The following is a 21,009-nucleotide window of genomic DNA, read 5'->3' on the forward strand; positions in this document are numbered from 1 at the left end:
AGATAAGACCATTTATTTGGTTTATGAGAACTATCATTGGCCATAGTTACAGCAATATATAAAGAATTTCATGTAATTTTGCAGAGTATATTAGATAGTGAAAGGAGTGAAGAAAAATATGAGGTTATATCAGCCATTACTTGTACCAGAGAAGCCATGGGAAGATGTTGGCATGGATTTTTTTTGGTTTACCAAGGAAATTTCAAGGGAATGATTTTTTTTTTGTGGTGGTTGATAGATTTTCAAAAATGACACATTTCATTCTAAGCAAGAAGAATAACGATGTTTCTCTTGTGGTAGAGTTATTTTTTAGAGAAGTGGTGAGACTACATGGTCTTCCAAAGATATCAAATTTTTTTGGTGTTTTTGGAAAAAATTATGGAAGAAATTGAAGATATATTTGAATTTCAACTCATCCCATCATCTACATATTAATGGACAAATAGAAGTTGTGACCTAGAGTTTGGGGAATTTGCTGAGATGCTTTGTTGGAGATAAACCAAAAGGTTGGGATTTGATTTTACCATAGGAAGAATTGGCATATAAAAATTTTATTAATAGGAATACTAGTAAATCACCATTCCATATTGTATATGGGAGAAGTTCTAGAAAGGATTCTAAACTAAGGTAGTTGGATAAACGAGAAATAAGTAGTACTAAAGTAGAATATTTTGCTAAACATTCAAAGAACACTCATGAGGAACTAAGGAAGCACATTATGAAGATGAATACAAACTATAAGGCTAAGGCTGATGTGAAAGAGAGGCATAAGGAATTTCAAATAGGTGATGAAGTCATGGTTCATTTGAGAAAGGAGAGATTTCTAGTGGGTACATATAATGAGTTGAAAATGAAGAAGTTTGGATCATTTAAGATAATGAAAAACATGATTCTAGAAATTCTTATGAAGTAGAGTTTCTAGTAGAAATGAACATTTCACTGGTTTTAACATTTCATCTTTGACAATGTATTATGAGGGAAGTGATGGAGATGAAGTTACAGAAGCTTTGTGGAGTATTCCATCATCTACTTCAACTATATAGAAGATTGAGGAGATATTGGATAGTTGTGTGGAAAGAAGAAAAAGGAACAAAACATATGAGGAGTATCTAGTCAAATGGAAAGGGAGACCAATGGAGGATTCATCATGGCTAACATGGGAGGAGGTTAACCATCTTCATTTTCCTTTGACTACTTGAGATGTGACATGGCCACTTCTCAATTTACCCAAGGTGTCTGATGCAAGAGCATCCTGGGTGTAAGCGAAATCTTGCATCACCCAAAAATATTTATGTTTCCAATTTTATTTTTTAATAAGGGCTATTCCTTTATAGAGTTTCTATTTGAGGGAGCTTTCTAATTTTAGTGATCTATTATTATGTGCTCAAATTGTTCTAATCTTATATATGGAGGTTCATCTTTGACATATCAACCTACTGGATGAGTTTTATTGTCATATCATATCTATTGTTGTAGTTATTGCAAATTTTTTTAATGAATTTTGGCTATCCAAAGTTTAGCTCTAGTGATGAAGACTTAAATGGCTTTGAAATAAGTTGAAATCTCAACTAAGAAACACTTGCAATATCAACCACTATAGATCGCTAGTTGAGGCTTCTTGAATGGGCTTGTAGTAGTCCATCAAGTCAACAATTTGCTAATTATGGTGTCCATAAGTGGACCCATCTGAGAATGTAATTTGTAAATTGACTTGAGTTGATCTTAATTAATAAAATAAAATGAAATATCATAATATGAGGTTTTTCAACCTCAAGGGTTATGGCTTAGTGTCAAGAACCTTCATGGGAAGTTAAAAGTGTCTATATAAGGAAGGCTTAGGTTGTCTATAGTAGTTATTGGTGATAGTTGCATCTCTTTCTTCTAGATTATTGCAAGGAAGGAACCCATATGGGTTTTCATATTGTAATTTGGTAATTCTATATTTTTGGTGATAATAAGAAGCCCATGTTTTATTCTCACAATTTGTGTTGTTCTTGGTTTCTATTATTTGTTGTGGCATTAAGGGAGCACCCTTCACCCTTCATTAAATCTTCTAGCTAAAGTGGGATAGATTTTGGTTTTGAATTCTATTGATTGTAGTAAAACTATCAAAGAAAAGTACTTCAATAACTCTATTTCCATAGACACATGCAATCCCAAGATCTCTTGTTGGGATCTAAGATATATATGGGCTAACATTTTAAAAACCCAAGGAATAATAAGGGAAGGCCTGCAATTGAAAATTGGTAGTAGTCTAAGTATTATATTTTGGGAAGATCTTTGGATACATGAAAATGATCTACCTACAAGTTCTTATAGCCATCTTATAAGACATCTAAATAAATCATTTTGGGCATCTAGTTTTATTTTTTATTTCTACACATGGAAAATGTGTTGGAAAGAGTAAGTAATATGAATAGGAATTACGTTGGCATTGGTGGTGAATATCCCTAGTTATTATTGATCTTGTGTGGAGCTTCTCCCAAATGATTATGATTATTAAGTTAGATGTATAATAGATATAGTCTAATGGATAGTCAACATGAAAGTTTGGATTGGATAGTTTTTGCTATGATTCAAAGATATGATTGTAGATAGAGAAAGTGGGCATAGTAGTATGTCTAATTTGATGATCATGAACCTAAGTGTTGGAATATGCATGAGACATTCATAATCAAATATTTCATTGGTAGTTTTTGACGTTTGTTAGATAGAATGGTTTGGTTTAAACTATTAGCATCAATGGATAATCTATACTAACTCTTTGATTAATGTTTCACTTTGATGAAGCCAACATTGGAGAAGATCTATTTTGTTTAGCATGTTATGCTTTGGTAATTTGGATAAGGAAGAGTTATGGATTATAAATGTTTCATTATGGAAGCTAACAGAGTTATGTATTCTATTTTGCAATTATATTTAAGATTGAATTTTAGTTGTGATGGACATGACTGATATTTCACGTGAAGAATAGTTGGAGAACATCATGTGTAGATTTTGATTAAGTGTTTAGACATAGTATTTTGTATTAGAGCTTCATTAGGATTATACAAGCACTTGTGATGCTACTAGTAAGTTTGAAATAGTGTTGTAAGTCAATTTTTATTGTGTAATTAGCTCTATTCCTTGATCTAATGGATTATGTTATTGATTGTGATATATAGACAATAGGTTTGAATGCAAGTGCATTCCTCTATTTTTATACTTAATATTTTAATTGGGAACCTTATTACTATAGTATCAAGATATTTTTTGTCCCACCCCCACCATTTTTTTCACTTAACTAGGACTTCCTTGATAAAAAATCATGATTTTATGATGTTATTGTGTTGGATATTTTCTTTTTCTTTTACTTTTAGTTATAAATCATGGTCTTGATTAAAGAAGAAAGTTATAAAATATTGTTGTACAAATTTAGCCCCCCCTCCTCCTAGTGCTTCCTCATCCTAAAAACTAGTATAAGAGTGTGGTTCCTTGGAAGAAGCCTATAAGTCTAAGGAGGATCTTGATGATAACATCTAGTAATATTTAGAGTTGGCTCTTAATAAATCTTGATGATATTAACAAATTAAATGCTCATGTTATTAAAATAGGGGTTGAGAGAATCTAATAAATTCATTAACAATATAAAAGAATAGCTAAAGTAACTCAAAGTTAAAAGGAAAGAACTTTTTGATCAAATATCATACAAAGAAGATACTTCTACTAATGGAAACTATGAGAACTACAAGGAAGTAGTAATGGAGACAGATAACTTAAAGAATAAAATACAAGAAATGGAAATCAAGATGACATAAGAAATTGAAGCTAAGGAAACATTTAAACAATCATTTAAAAAAATTTGAAAAATTAGACATTCCTCTTCATGCAAAGACCCTTAAAATTTTTCTTTATTTGTTCCACTTATCTTTGTGATGCAAAGTGGGAACCATTTTAGTGGACTAACCCCTATACAAACAATGATAAGGAACATATTAATACTTCTAGACATATCACACCACTTTTTGGTGTGGACCTATCTTTTATTAGATAATTGGATTAGTAGACCTAATGGGGAGCTTTTAGCAAAAAAAATATTGGTACCCTAAATTGAAATTGTGTGAGTTGTGAAGGATATATCATCTTTGGATTGACTTGAAGAAGCTATATGCAGAATTTTTATACTTTAAAGACCATGTCAAGGATCAAAAGTAAATTTATGTTCACTAGTTATATCAACTTTAGTTGGAAAGATAGACTATGAAAACATAAAATAAAATTATCTTATCAAATTATGGAGTTCAAAAGGGTTGTTTTCACTTCATGACACATTTCCTTCTAGAGATTGAGTAGAGAACATTATAGAGAGAGATCTGACAAAACATTATGGCTACCAATAAAATTTTCAAATAAACCCTATTAGAGTGAAAAAGGTATTTATCTTTTTGAAATCTTGTTTATCCTTTTGACATAATCATGAATACACCTAAGATAGTTAATGTCTTAGAGAATCCTAGGTATTAGTTTAAGTTGCACTCATTTAAGTCTTTGGAGAATGATTTGGAAGGAACATTTTCTCATGTTTCCCATGGATTAATACATGTTAAAGATTTATCTACTTGAATTTACTTAAAGTTAGAAGAGAATATAATCTGACATATATGTAGGAAGTATGAATCCTTGTGTGAGAACCTAGTCCTTAAAGATGAGTACTAGAAATTAAAAGAAGTTAACCTAGTTTAGTATAAAGACTTTTTTGAGTTTAGAGAACTATAATGGATAAAAAATATCTTGATAAACATTCATGATCAGTTTTCCTAGCTAGAGGATCAATTGATAAAGATCACTAAGGAGTTTATATATGAGATTACTAGATTTAGTTCTACTAGAGAAGAACAAAAAGTAAAATATACCAAGAAGAAAGTTATGTTAGAGTTAACTAAATCTAGATGGGATGGAAGATCTTTGACTATAAGTGATATTATTGAACCTAATGTTAAGTTAGCATCCATGATTCTTTGAGACAGTGTCTATCATTCTAGCGAATTCAGCTCTATTTTGGCCACCATCATTCACATTTCTTATTGGATATTAAGGGAGGATACTTAGCTTGATGTGTGTTAAATTTTGAGAAAGAAGATAATTCAAAATCTTGAGAAGATGGCTATGTGTAGAATCATTGTTGCAAAACTATACCCTTAAGTAGCTGTGTAAAATCAGTAAATTAGGTTTATGACAATTTGACATGCAATTTTGAACTAGTTATGAGATTTATATTAAAAATTTGTAATAATAGAATATATAGGACATTGAATGTAGTTTCTAAACAACTAGGCCTTATCTAAAAATAATTTAATTTAATTAGTCAAGAATATGTATTTTAAAGCAGTAGTACAAATATTTTAGGAAAAAATAAGAAGTAGATGTATGTCTAGCCACCTTAATTACAATAACAATATTTTTTGTATAATATTCTAGATATAAGAAGTAGACACATACTTGAATGTAACACATATTTTTGTGTATTTTTATTCCAAGAAAATATTTAATTATGAATTTTCTACTACAAAATTTTAAGATTAAAGGCTCATATTTGACCACCTTAACTAATTCAAAATATTACTAAATTTTTTTAAGTAATCTTTATACTAGGTGAAGCATAGAATGTGATGCATCTTTCAAATTTCCAAAATGTTTTACAGTTTGAAAGTTAAAGTTGTATTTTAATCAATGTGTCAATCAACACTTTAAAGGTATCTTTGTTTGAAAATAAGAAATAATTACTTATCAAACTTTTATTTTGATAGAAATTATAATGTTGGAAAGTTACTTATCAAACTTTTATTTTGATATAAATTATAATGTTGGAAAGTTGATAACATCCTCAAGAAACCCTTTTCACTTCAACAAATTTGGCAAGACTAAAAGTTGTCAAATACCTCCTCAAAGTGTGGAACCCATCTTAATGCTGCAAAATCATATTTTTAGAGTTGACTATGTAGGCTTCGTGATTACCAAGCCTAATTGGGTACTTGATGTATTGTGTACCTAATACATTGGGTACCCAAAATATCCAATACCCGATACCTTGTGACCAAAGTTATGCAAAGAATAAGCATGGAATTAGAGGGTTTGGATTCAAAGTTAGTGAGAGGTCCAGAGTCTCCTATGCATGATCCATGTGACTTTAATTATGTTGGTCAATTATGTCTCTATTTGGTTGTTATAAATGAGATAAATAAGCATTAATATCTAGTCTGTTATTTCTCTTATAATTGCAATTTGTTGTGTATATAATATATAGTTTATAAGATATATTATATTATATTATATTATATTATATTACATTATATTATACTAAAAATTATACTACATTATATTATATTATATTATATAACTTATGCTATTATGGAATGGGTTGAAAGGGGTAATATTTATTGGAATAGTAAGGATAGATAGGATATTGAGAGGGAGGGTCAAGGATTGAATTAGCATCTCTAAAATAATGTTCTAACAAAAACTTTTACCATCAACAACTTCACCAACAAAAATAAATAGTTTTATAAATCTCCTTTTATGGTTTTATTTTTCATTTTGTAGCTTGACCTAATTAGGGTTTTAGAACTTTCTAGAATCATTCTCTGATTATGATCAATGGTTCTAAAAGCATCCATCATTTCCTTCCTTTATGTCTTTATTTTCATTAGTTCTGCTACCTTATAACCATGTACAATCAATTTAGATTCTTTAATAAAATCTTTTCAAATCTTTACTTTGATTTTTGTAAACCATTTTCCTCACTTGGTATAATTGTGCTACATTATAATCTATGCTAATTCAAAATTTGATGTCATCTCTAAGCCACTTGATAAATATGCTATTCTTCCTTATTGATACTTGGTAAACATTTTAACAATGTTCTTTATGTAGCTTGGAAAAATCTATGGTCAATGTACACTTACTTCTCCTTGGCTTGGTGTAAGTAGAATTTCTTGGTAAATACTTGAGCTCGGCTATACTTAACAATAGTCACTCATTTCCTCCTTCATAGCTTGGGCAATATGATAACTCAGTTGCTATGCACATTTTGACACTAATAGGCAATATCATTCTTTTTCAAAATAGCATTCTCCCCATTTGACATCAATGTCCAAAATATTAGTACACAGATAACTTGACCTTTATACAAAGTTCTCAACTCATAAGCTCGCCCTATACATATGTTTCCCCTTGGTATAGTTTTTTTTTGCAATATATTTTTCAAAATTATTTTTGTTTGCATTAAATATACTATCTCCTTATAACTCTAAAATACATACAACCAAACATATATATTAAGAAACATGTCAAAATAATTCTTAACATAGAAAATACTTATTTTGGGGATAATCTAAAATGTTCCAATGAGTATTTATGATTTTTCAATATCATCTCTTGAGTATTATCCCAATTTGACCTTGTCCATTCTAAAATCTACTTTTAAATTTTCAACTTGGATACAAGATCAATAATATGATCAGAAATTGAAAGATTTGGGGTGGATATGAGATATTTTGGATCTCTAATATGTTAAGTAGGAGATAATTTCCATAGCAAGTAAAATTGTGATATTGCTATCAGGATTTAACTATGTGATTTTGAGTCAAGCTCATTGACCCATATTTCATGAGTAGTGATCAACATGAATTCGTCTCTCATGAGAATAAATGGAACACTTAGCACTCAGTAGATCTAGGTGATGCTCATAGGGGTAAAGCACTAAGACTTCTCAAGAGGTGACCCATCCCAATACTACTCTAGCTTGAGCTCGCTTGACTATAGAGTTTCCTCTATGGTTAAACCCAAAGCTTGCAACCCAATTTGCAAATCCTTTGCCAAGTTTTGTGCCTTATGAACCATTCATTATAAATCCCCTTAAGCTCATCAATTGATAAGTAGGAGATAATTTCCATAGTAAGTCAAATTGTGATATTGCTATCAAGACTTAACTATGTGATTTTGAGTAAAACTCATTGACCCATATTTCATGATTAGTGATTCAACATGAATACATATCTCATGAGAATAAATGAAACACTTAGCACTCATTGGATCTAGGTAATGCTCATAGGGGTGAAGCATCAGGACTTCCTAGGAGGTCACCCATCCCAATACTACTCCAGCCTGAGTGCACTTAACTACGGAGTTTCCTCCATGGTTAAACCCAAAGCTTGCAACCCCATTTACAAAAACTTCACCAAGTGTTGTGCCTTATGAACCATTTATTAGAAATATCCTTAAGCTCATCAATTGATAAGTAGGAGTAATTTCCACAGCAAGTCAAATTGTGATATTGCTATCAGGATTTAATTATGTGATTTTGAATCAAACTCATTGACCCATATAATATAAGTAATGATTTAACATGAATCCATCCTACTTATCAGCTAATGAGCTTAAGGGGATTTCTAATGAATTATTCATAAGGCACAACACTTGGTAAAGGTTTTTCAAATGGGGTTGCAAGCTTTGGATTTAACCATGGAGGAAACTCCATAGTTAAGTGCGCTAAGGCTAGAGTAGTATTGGGATGGGTAACCTCTTGGGAAGTCCCAATGCTTCACCCCTATGAGCATCATCTAGAACCAATGAGTGCTAAGTATTCCATTTATTCTCATGAGAGATGGATTCATGTTGAATCACTATTCATTAAATATGGGTCAATGAGTTTGAATAAAAATCACATAGTTAAATCCTGATAGCAATATCACAATCTCTAATATGTGTTTACATAACCAATAGATGAGGTAGTATGAAAGCTTGAATCTCATTAATTTATGCTCTCAAAGTTCTCTCCTCCTATAGAAATTCATGTTGAAGTCTTGTGGTAAATCTCACTAGGGACATATGTTATTATAGAATGGGTCAAAAGAGGCTATAGGATACTGTATGACCCCTTTTACCCGATTAGAATAAATATAACATATGATAATAAAAAAATCAATATAATATAATATAATATAATGTAATATGATTTAATTTAATATAATATAATATAATATATGTCATAAAATATATATATTGGATCAATAATTTGTAATTATAAGTGAATTAATAGACTATATAATAATGTTGATTTTGTTGGAAATCTGATTGAAAAGCTCATTATTGTTGAAGATCAAAGAGGGAGATTTTTGTAAAAGAATGTTTTCAATCATTGTTTTTCCATTGATGTCAAACCTACTATTTGTAGGGATGATATTTTCTTATAAGATCCAAGTATTATCGCTTAGTTGATTGATGAAGAGGATTTGATCAACAAGATGTAACAAGAGCACCTAAAGGAAAGGTTGAGTTATGATGTTGCAATGAAGTGCAAGGATCAATTAAGAAAATGGATAAGTAATGTATTGATGACATACTCAAAGATAGAGAGGTTGGTCACACTTAGATACACTGGAAGAAGAAGTTGTAACAAGGTTGACTGCAAAGCTTTAACTAAGATCATCAGTAGGTGCCAAGCAAGTTAGTTGAAGCCAAGAAAATTCATCGTAGAAGCTGAGTAACATACATTTTTAGTATGTGTTGAGTGATCTTCAAGTGCTGAGTAAAGATTAGGCACTAAGCATCAAAAAATTTGTAGTTAGTGTTGAGTGATCTTCAGGTGTCGAGCATCAGGTAAAACACAGTTGATGCCGAGTAACATAGTATGTGCTGAGCACCAGTATTTCAATAGTGCCGAGCTACTGCATTATTTCAAATGATGAAGAATCGCCAAATCTAAGCTGACATAGTGGTTGCATTAAATTTTGTGAATGAGTTGGAAGATAAGGATGATGAATTGCTGGCACAGAATCTTATGTAAACCATTTTTGGGTGAATTCTAAAGGATTATTCAAGAAGTTTCTAGAGCAAACAGAATATGAGTTAGATATAATTAATCCTACCTAATCCATGTGAATTGAAATTTAAAAATGGGAGAATCGAGTGGGAAAAAGAACTCCAAGACTTATATTTAAGAAATCATAGACCAAGAAGCAGAGAGCTACTAATACTATTGTTGTTGAAGTGCCAAATCTATGAAGTGGTTGAAAGGATGTCAAGAAGGAGACATCTAGGAGAAGGAAGAGCATAGAGGCTCTACTTTTATGAGTGGTCATGAAGAGATGATTGCACTAGTACATTGAGTATGCAGACTCAAGGAGACAAATCTTGAAAGAAAGGGAAAGCTATTAAGAGTTACAAAGATTGAAGGCTAGGCAAGGGTATGAGCTGATAAGTGATCTAAGATTTGCAAGATAAGTTTTATGTTTTATTTAGGTCAAGATTTTCTAATACTCTAGCAATTTTATTAGATCTAAAAATCCTATGGACTTAGGTTGGCCTAACAACCATTTGTAAATCCTTTAATAGGGTGGCATTCCAAGTGAATGATCTAAAGTCCTCTAACCAAGCCCACTTCTAACAAGGTGGTTAAATCCTCTAACAAAGTCACATTTAATAGTGTGTTGTAAGCCTTTAATAGGGTAGGCCTTTCACAGGGCACCACTTCAAAAGGGTGAAAATTGAGTAGCATGTTACTGGTGGTTTTTCCCTAATTGCATTTCCATGTAAATCACTATGTCATGTGTTGATTTCTTGTGTGTTTATACTTACATGTTGATTTACAAAAACTCATTGATTAGATAAGTTAAAGCTTGGATGAATGAATGGTTGAATTGGTTCACTACACTTAGTGAAAAGTTTGAATAGGACATTTCAACCTTGAATAACTGATTCACCCCCCCTCTTGGTTATTCTAAAACAATTCTAATAATTGGTATCAGAGCCATCTGCTAATTTAGTTTCAAGGTACTAGAAGCAAGAAAATCAAGATGTCCAAGAGAGAAGTTCCCAAGCTCAACAAAGACAACTTTGTTGCATGGTAGATTTTGATGAAATTGCACCTTGGATCAATAGGTGACTATGCACAAACCTCAATTGGAACAGAGCATGTAACTCTAGCAAGACCCCTCACTATAGATGACTTAAATAAAAAGAAGGAGCATAACCAAGCAATGTTGGAAATTGAATCTACACTTAGCTATGCTAAATATGATGATGTCAAAGACTATGACACTACATTCAAAATGTGGAAAACCTTATCAGATATCTATGGAGGTGATCAGAATGTCCAAAGAGCAAAGAGAGAAAGCCTAAGAGGAAAGTTTGATGACATGAAGATGGAGGAAGGTGAAAATTTTGCTCAGTATGCTACAAGAATAAAAGAAGTGGTGACTGCAATAAGAAGTCTAGGTGGACAACTAGAAGAAGAAACATCCATTAAAAAATACTTAAGAACTCTTGTCCCTATCTATGCTATAAGAGTTTTAGCCATCCAAGAGCTAAGGTGCATACAAGGGAACACACTAACCTTTGAAGGAATAGTTGGAAGACTTACTACATTTGAGCTATCCAATTTTGACGACTACAAACCTAAGAACCTTGAATATTCTTTCAAGGCCAAGATGAGAGTAAAAGATATTAAGGAGGACACATCAAGCAAGACAAGAAGAAAAGGAAAACATGCATCTAGTTATAGCAGCACAAAGAAGGAAGATATGGAACAGTTAGAAGCACTATTGGCCAGGAGATTCCATAGAGGTAAAGGCAAATTCAAAGGTAAGCTCCCTATCATATGTTTCAATTGCAATGAAGTAGGTCATATAGTTACAAGATGTCCATACAAGAAAAACTAAAAAGAAGGAAGCAAGTTTAGGAATAAAAGAGAAGATGACAGCAAACATTACAAGGAGAAAGGCAAGAGATGCTATATTGTTGAAGAAGACTCTAGTGAAAATGATGATGAAGTAGTCTATGCAGGCATGAAGGATGAATCAACCAAATATGAAGATGAAACAACAACATTAGTTACCTGCGTGCACAAGAATGACAAGTGGATCATAGACAATGGATTCTCACATCACATGATAGGAGATAAAAGTAAGTTCATTACCTTTACTCAATATGATGGAAATAGTGTTAGATTTGGTAATGATGCTCCATATCAAATCTAAGGAAAAGGCTCTGTCAAACTTACAAAGAAAATTTCATGTGATAATGCATACTATGTTCAAGGGTTGAACTACAACTTGTTGAGTGTATCACAATTAGGCAATGTAGGTTGCAAAGTTGAATTTCAAAACAAAATTGCCAAGATTTGACGCTAATGGAAATCTAATAGGAAAAGGTGAACAAACTAGGAGTAATCTATTTTACTTAGATATGGAAAGAGCAATATGTCTTGTTGTTAGACTTGATGATGTCTGGTTATGGCATAAAATACTGTGTCATGTTAACTTTGATAATTTGATTAGTATCAGCAAGAAAAAGAAACTTAGAGGATTGCCCAAGTTGAAGAAACCTAAAAAAATGATGTGGAAACAATGTCAACTAGGGAAAATGACTAAGTCTAATTTCAAAAGCAAAACATACACTTCCAAAGAAGTACTAGAGTTAGTTTATGCAGACTTATGTGGCCCAATAGAAGTGCAAACTACCTAGGAGATAGATACATAATTCTATTTGTAGATTATTATTCTAGGATGATGACTACTATGTTCTTAAAGAAAAATCTTATGCATTCCAAATGTTCAATTGGTATTTGGCTAGAGTTGAGAAGGAAACAAGAAAGAACCTGAAATGCCTAAGGTTAGATAGAGGAGGTGAGTTCACATCAAGAGAGTTTGAAATAGTTTGTAATGACAAAGGTATCAAAAGGAAAACATCAGCACCAAGAACTCCACCACAGAATGGTATTTCTAAAAGGAGAAATAGATCTGTGATTGACTGTACTAGAACCTTGATGATGGAGAAAAATGTTACACTAAAATACTAGAGAGAAGCTATAAGTAGTGTAGTGTACACACTAAATAGAATTCAAGTCAAGAAAGGTACAAATGCAACACTCTTTGAATTGTGGTACGGTCATTCACCTAATGTTAAACATTTCAAAGTGTTTGGTTGAAAATGCTATATTTTAAAAGATACTAGAAATGGCAAGTTTGATGCAAAAACTGATGAAGGAATATTTCTTGGATACTCCACTAGAATTAAAGCATATAAGTCTTTGAATACTAACACTAACAAAGTTGTGGAGAGTGAAAATGTAAATTTTGATGAGCATGTAGAAGTTTAGGTTGATGAAACAAAGCAAATAGAGGATTATAGATCCTTTTTATACTTCTATGAAGGAATGACAGTTGAAGACAATGTTACAAATCAAGTTGGAAATCAACAACAAACTTTAGTATCTACCAAGCCCCAACCAATGAATTCCAAGTTACATTCAAAACCCAAGCTGTAGAATGTAGAAAATGAATCATGTCTACTGAGCAAGGTTGAACCTAAAATAGTCAAAGATGCACTACAAGATGATGACTGGTATAAGGCCATGAAAGAAGAGATAGATTAGATTGAGAAGAAAAAAACTTGGTCTCTAGTTCTTAGACCAGCTAATAAGAATGTGTTTGGTACCAAATGGGTGTTCAAAAACAAACTTGATGAGAATGGTGAAATAACAAGAAACAAAGCCAGATTAGTTTGCAAAGGTTATGCACAAGAAGAAGGACTGGATTATGGAGAGGCATTTGCCCCTATTGCAAGAATGGAAGGAGTAAGAACATTACTTGCATATGTTGTATATAAAAGTTTCAAAGTCTACTAGATGGATGTGAAGTCTTCTTTTCTAAATGGTATACTGGAAGAGGAAGTCTACATAAAACAACCAGAGTGATTTTTTGATGAAAAGAACAAAGACATGGTCTATAAGCTACACAAAGCACTTTATGGATTGAAGCAAGCACCTAGAGCATGGTATGAAAGGTTGCACAAATATCTTGTAAAGATAGGATTTGGAAGAACATATGACAACATCAATTTGTACATCAAAGCTCAGGAAGGTAAAGACATTTTGATTTTGAAAATCTTTGTTGATGACATAATATTTGGAGGGAAAGATGTTCTATGCAAAAAAATTGCTGATCAAATGAAGCATGAATTTCAGATGTCAATGTTTGGAGAAATCAAATTCTTTGTTGGATTACAAGTACATTAGTTGAAGCATGGCATATTTGTGACCCAATCCAAATACATCAAGGAAGTACTCAAAACATTTGGGCTAGAAGACTCAAAACCAATTAGCACACCAATGGCAATAGGCCATAAACTATCCAAGAATGATGAATCTATTGAAGTAAATCAGACATTGTATAGGTCAATGATTGGAAAGCTACAATATGGTGTACCTAGTAAACTAGAAATTACATTAGCTATTGGAATTATAGCAAGATTTTTTGCCAATCCAAGAAAAAATCACTTAAAGGTAGTGAAGAGAATATTGAGATACTTGAAAGGAACTAATGACTTTGGTTTATATTACAAGAGGAATGAGAAGTTTGAACTAAAAGCTTACATTGATGTAGATTGGGGAGGTAACATTGATGATAGAAAAAGCACTAGTGGAGGAGCACTTTTCTTATGAAAGAGGTGTATTACATAGACAAGCAAAAAGCAAAGCTGCAACTCACAATCTATTGTTGAAGCTAAATATGTGGAAGCTACTATAAACTGCACCAATATTGTGTAGATCAAACACTTGCTGCAAGGTATGAAGGAAGAAGTAATTGGGCTTGTGACACTTTATTTTGATAATAGAAGTGCTATCAATATATCAAAGAACCCAGTAATGCATGCTAAAACTAAGCATATTGCAATCAAGTATCACTATTTAAGAGAGCTAGTGGAAGACAAACAAGTGAAGATGGAATATGTTAGCTCAAAGGAATAGATTGTTAATATCTTCGCAAAAGCACTACCTAATGATGCTTTTGAGTATCTTAGAGGTAAGTTAGGGGTGATACCCCTAGCTAAGGCTATATGAACCAAAAAGAAAGAATGCCCTACATCAAATAAGCTGATTGTTGAAGATTTTACATATTGATACAAAGGATGTTTACTTTGGCATTCATGCCTAAAGTAGTAGAAGTGGTGAAACTTCAAATTAGTCACAAGAAAGGTGATAGAGGGAGACAATAAATGAACCTGTAAGAGCTACATCAACATATTAAGATGCTAATATGTCTTTGGCATTGTTGTCAAAGAGGGAGATGTGAATAATTGATCAACCACTGTTGAAAATAAAAGAGAGAGGGAGATTTGAGAGGTTGATCAGAATAGAAAAAGATGAATAATATAGAGGGCAAAAGATAAAGATAAAGGATATAGTATCAAAAAGGGAGAAGTGAAATGAGACCATCAAAATAGTAGTAGGAGATGTGATGTTACAATTTACTTTTTGGCATTTGACTTACTGTTCTAACCTAGTAAGCTTTTGGTAGAATAGTTTAGTCTGATGGTTGATTAGTTTGGTTTTCCATCAATGCCAAAGAGGGAGATTTTTGGAAATCTAATTGAAAAGCTAATTTTTGTTGAAGATCAAAGAGGGAGATTTATGTACAAGAATGTTTTCAATCATTGTTTTTCCATTGATGTCAACCCTCCTATTTGTAGGGATGATATTTTCTTATAAGATCCAAGTATTATCACTTAGTTGATTGATGAAGAGGATTTGATCAACAAGATGTAACAAGAGAACCTAAAGGAAAGGTTGAGTTATGATGTTGCAATGAAGTGCAAGGATCAGTTAAGACAATAGTTAAGTAATGTATTGATGACATACTCAAAGATAGAGAGGTTGGTCACACTTAGATACATTGGAAGAAGAAGTTGTAATAATGTTGACTACAAAGCTTTAACTAAGATGATCAGTAGGTGTTGAGAAAATTAGTTGAAGCTGAGAAAATTCATAGTAGAAGCTGAGTAATAGAAATTTTTAGTGTGTGTTGAGTGATCTTCAAGTGCCGAGTAAAGATCAGGCACTGAGCATCAAAAAAAATTTAGTTAGTGCCAAATGATCTTCAAGTGTTGAGGATCAGGTAAAATATAGTTGATGTCGAGTAACACAGTATGTGTCAAGCACTAGTATTTCAATAGTGTCAAGCTACTACACTATTTCAAATGATGAAGAATCACCAAATCTAAGTTGACATAGTGGTTGCATTGAATTTTTTGAATGAGTTGGAAGATAAGGATGATAAGTTGTTGGCACAGAATCTTATGTAAACTATTTTTGGATGAATTCTAAAGGACTATTCAAGAAGTTTCTAGAGGAAATAGAATATGGGTTAGATACAATGAATCCTACCTAATCCATGTGAATTAAAATTGAAAAATGGGAGAATTGAGCGAGAAAAAGGAACTCCAAGACTTCTATTTAAGAAGTCATAGACCAAGAAGCAAAAAGCTACTGATACTATTGCTGCTAAAGTGCCAAATCTATGAAGTGGTTGAAAGGGTCTCAAGAAGGAGACATCTAGGAGAAGGAAGAGCACAGAGGCTCTACTTCTATGAGTGGGCATGAAGAGATGATTGGACTTGTACATTGAGTATGGAAACTCAAGGAGACAAAGCTTGAAAGAAAGGGCAAGTTGTTAAGAGTTGCAGAGATTGAAGGCCAAGCAAGGGTATGAGCTGATAAGTGATCTGAGAACTACAAGATAAGTTGTATGTTGTAGTCAAGTCAAAATTTTCTAATACTCTCTAGCAATTGTATTAGATCTAAAACTCCTATGGACTTAGGTTGGCCTAACAACCATTTGTAAATCCTTTAATAGGGTGGCATTTTAAGTGAATGTTTTAAAGTCTTCTAACCAGGCCCACTACAAGGTGGTTAAATCCTCTAAGAAGGTCACATTCAACAGTGTGTTGTAAGCCTTTAACAAGGCAAGCCTTTCATAGGGCATCACTTTAGAAGGGTCAAAATTGAGTAGCATGTTACTAGCAATTTTTCCCAAATTGGGTTTCCATGTAAATCATTGTGTCATGTGTTAATTTCTTGTGTGTTTATACTTGCATGTTGATTTACAAAAACTCACTGATTAGATAAGTTAAAGCTTGGATGAATGAATGGTTGAATTTTTTCACTACACTTAGTGAAAAGTTTGAATATGAAATTTGGACCTTGAATAACTGATTCACCCCCCCTCTTAGTTATTCTAAATCAATTCTAATATATTTCTATCAATTATAACAACCAAAGAGACATATAATTGATCGATAGAATAAAAAAGACATGGATCTTGCACAGGGGAATCTAGACCTCTCACTAAATTTGAATCTACACCCTCCAATTTCATGTGTCTCCTTTTCACAAGTTTGGCAACAAGTTACCAGGTATCAAATGTTTCAAGTACCTAATACATCGTGTAGCTGATATTTTACTAGTGAACTTAATAAAAAACTGACTGTTGGTCTCCAAATTTGAGAGTTATAATTTTTTTTAAAAGAATTTTCACAGGATTTGAGGAATTTCCAAGAAAAGGACAAATTGTTGGGCCCAAACTTTCAAAAAGTGGTATACTTAGTTTATTAGGGGTCATGCAATTGTTGATAGTATGGGGAGTAGTAGCCAGTGAATGTTTAAATGGAAGAGGAAGGTTAAAAAAAAAAGAATATAGGGAAAAATATAGGGAAACCCATTGTTAAAAGAGAAGAGGTATGTTAAATGTGAATGAAGATGAGTTCATAATAGTAGTTTTCAATGAAGAGGATTTTTGAATTTGAATATGTGAATCAAGGTAATATTGTGAATGATAATTAATTTATCAAAGAGGAAAATGTAGAGCATGTAACAAGAATTTAACAATCGAGAATTATAGTGATAATGTTGCAAATTATGAACCTTACACATCTCTTCATTATAATTAGGAGAATGAGGTCCCTTATAATGAAGAGGAACAAATGTTTAATGATATACATGTTAGATCACCCAAATGGCTAATTGAGATTGATGAAATTATTTTAAACACATTGGAAGGGAAGAGATCACATAGAATGGTTCAGTTGTGGGCTTCAAAGCTATATAGATAGTTTTTTGGAAACAAGACATTACTGGAGTAGTGTAAACTATTTTTTTAATTGTTAAAGATGCAAAATAATAAGACCTATGATATCCAAATCAAATATTTGTGTCAACAAAAAAAGGGAGAGAAATTCTATTATTGTGAAGACTCTTTTTAATTCTCTCAATAATATAAGAAGAAGTAGAAGGAAAAAGGACAACAATGATTCTTAGAGGGCTATTACAACTTCAATGGTAAGTCATCACTTGAGAAAAGCTAGATTTATTCAACAAAATAGAACTTTGAGTAAAGCACTTGGAAGAAGAGACTTGATGATCCTCTTCAAACTAATACATGACCTTATGGTGGGAGATTTCCATATTTTGATAAGGAGCTAACTGATACTATTAAGGAATAAAAAGCACAATTTTTGCACTTTAACTCAAGAAAGTCACCAAATGAGAAGGTATTTTTAAGTTGATAATTGGAAATAAAGATTGCACCCATATCCAAAACATTATTTTGAAGTAAGTAAAATAATATCGTTTAAACAATTGTGTCAGACTAATCGAATATTACATATATCACAAAGGATTTTTGACCAAATGAATCAATTTTATTGTGTGCCACTTCAAATTCAAAATACATGTTGTTGCAAATATCATGTGGAGTTTTCTATGGACCATGAATTATTACGCTCCATCCATTCTACTTTGCATGCTAATGAAATATTGGAAATTTGTAGTATAAGTGAGCTTCTTAAATCATGAAGATTGTTATTAGATCAATTCTTATGTCCTTAAGATGATGGTTGTTTATTTTTATATAAATGATTGCTTCAATGAGAATTACTTATAATGTGTTTGTTTATCAAAAAAACTAACATGTTTTCATGAGTGGTGTGAAAAAAGATCCGAGAACGACAATAGTTTCAAAAAAGGTAAATGACATGGTGAAATACACATTGCATAGTGGAGGTGAAGGCTCTAATTCTGATTTGGCTCCAAAAAAAATGTCTGAGGATGAATTTATTTTACAATTCAAGGTAAATCATTTTTATAGGTATGTAAGGCATAGTTGTAGGTATTAGTGGTTGGATCAACAATTTAGAATGTGTAAGGACACTTTCCACATTGACACTATTATATAAATTGTTGAATTTGTAGAAAATAACATATTATATCTTTAAAATGAGAAAAATCTTAATATTACAACTCCATTAAGATTTTTATTTTGTCCACATAACATATAGACATTCCCTTAATAGTGTGGAAGATAACTAGAAGATAATCAGAAAGTACCATTTTTATATGGGTGATGATATATCTCACTCTTATGAGTTTGTCCAATATTTATTTGAGAATTATTTTGAGTTCTTTTGAGAACATGATATTGCTATGGCAAGACATCTCATTTGGTTAGATAACTATACAAGTCAATTCAAGAATGATCAAATGCTTTATTGGTTGTGTAGAATGCATGTAGAGAGGGGTGTGCCTCATTTTTTAGTTTTTTTGAGTCCAAGCATGGGAAAGGGGAGAATTATGGAGTAGGGACATTTGTGAAGAGATCTCTAGGCAAGGAGAAAATGAATATTTCAGTAGCATAACCTCTTAATGTTTGTACCATAGTTGATTGGTGTACAACTACATTATCATCAGCGGGGACTCTTGATTCAGTAGTGCATAGGTTCTTTTGATTCATTGAGAAGGGATCATTAGGTGACAGATTGGATTGTTCTACAATGAGAGATTCTTCAAAGATGCATTCATTTGGTAGTTCTTATTGTAGTACATGGACCATTTGGACATGAAAGCTAGCTTTCTTTTTGTTGGCTTCTTATTTAATAGTGATTTTAACTACCAGATAGATGAAAACAAATTGCATCTAAGGGAAGCTAACTCCTATCATGTATGTAATTTTAATTCAACTTGAGCCAACTATAAGGCTATATTCCTTACATACTTCAGGCTCTACAAAACCTATGTAAGACCCACACAAGTACCCGGTTAAAGATACAAAAAGTAAGAGAGGTAGGTGAGGATGAAAGTGGAGGTCTTTATAGGGAGCTTGTGACAACCTTGGTAATTATCCACCCACTCTCTAACTTTAGAGACAAATAGGGATTGGAAAGGAGAAGTGTGGAAACCAAGCAAGAAGAGGTCTTCATTTCATTACCATAGCTTGTAAGCAGGTTAGTGCTTCATGTCATGCTTTCTTTCTATCTTATAGCTGAAATTGGAAAGTGTAAAAGTGCCTCTGTAGGAATGTTCCTGGGATTCTTGTGTTGTGAAGGTGTGTTTAGTTTATGGAATTTCTTGGATTTTTCTTTAAGATTTTCTTGGATTTTTGGATGTTGGAATTTTTTCATGGGTGTGAAGGCTCCACTCACCCTTGGGAGGGAAGAGCAAGCCTTAGGTGAAGGAGTTAGTTGGGCTTGAGATATACTTGAGAACCTTGGAGTATAGCCTCCATTGTATGCCATATGCTTTCATAATTTGTTATGGATAGTAAGGAGAGTGATGGTGTGGTAAGAAGGTTGATGAAGTATGGTATTCAAGGTGGTTGCAGTTGATGGTACTATAATGGGAGAATGCTTGTGAATAGCCCTGAAAGGGCATGAAATTATTATTTTGTGACAGCTCGAAAGGCATGGAAATTATTGATTTCTGAAAGCCCCGAAAGGGCATGGAAATTGTTGTTACAAACATTATATGATATGGCAAGTCTCCTAATTGAGAGCCCACCTTCTCCCAATGTTTATGATTCCATGTGTGAATCATTGTGTAAACCTTGGTTGGGAATGGTTGGGAGTTGTAAATGTGATGTGAAACTGAGATATTCATGTTGTTTTTTTCTTATTGTTATGATGTTTGAGTGTAACTTGGTTGAGCCTTGTTTCCCCTAGTGTAGGGGTGGTCTTCTTAAGGCCTAGGTTGGGAGGTGAGCCTCCATGGTTCCATATTTTTTTGTATTTGCAGGTTATTTGATGTCTTGGATGCTTGGAGGTTAAGAGGATTTCATTGCATAAAAGAAAGGAATACTATTGTAATTGGTTTAATAATGGAGATGCAATCTCCAACTTGATATGTGTTTTATTTTGTGATCAAGG

Source organism: Cupressus sempervirens, chromosome 6, assembly GCF_028749045.1.
Source record: "Cupressus sempervirens isolate cs-2001-9-10 chromosome 6, ASM2874904v1, whole genome shotgun sequence".
NCBI classification, from domain to species: domain Eukaryota; kingdom Viridiplantae; phylum Streptophyta; class Pinopsida; order Cupressales; family Cupressaceae; genus Cupressus; species Cupressus sempervirens.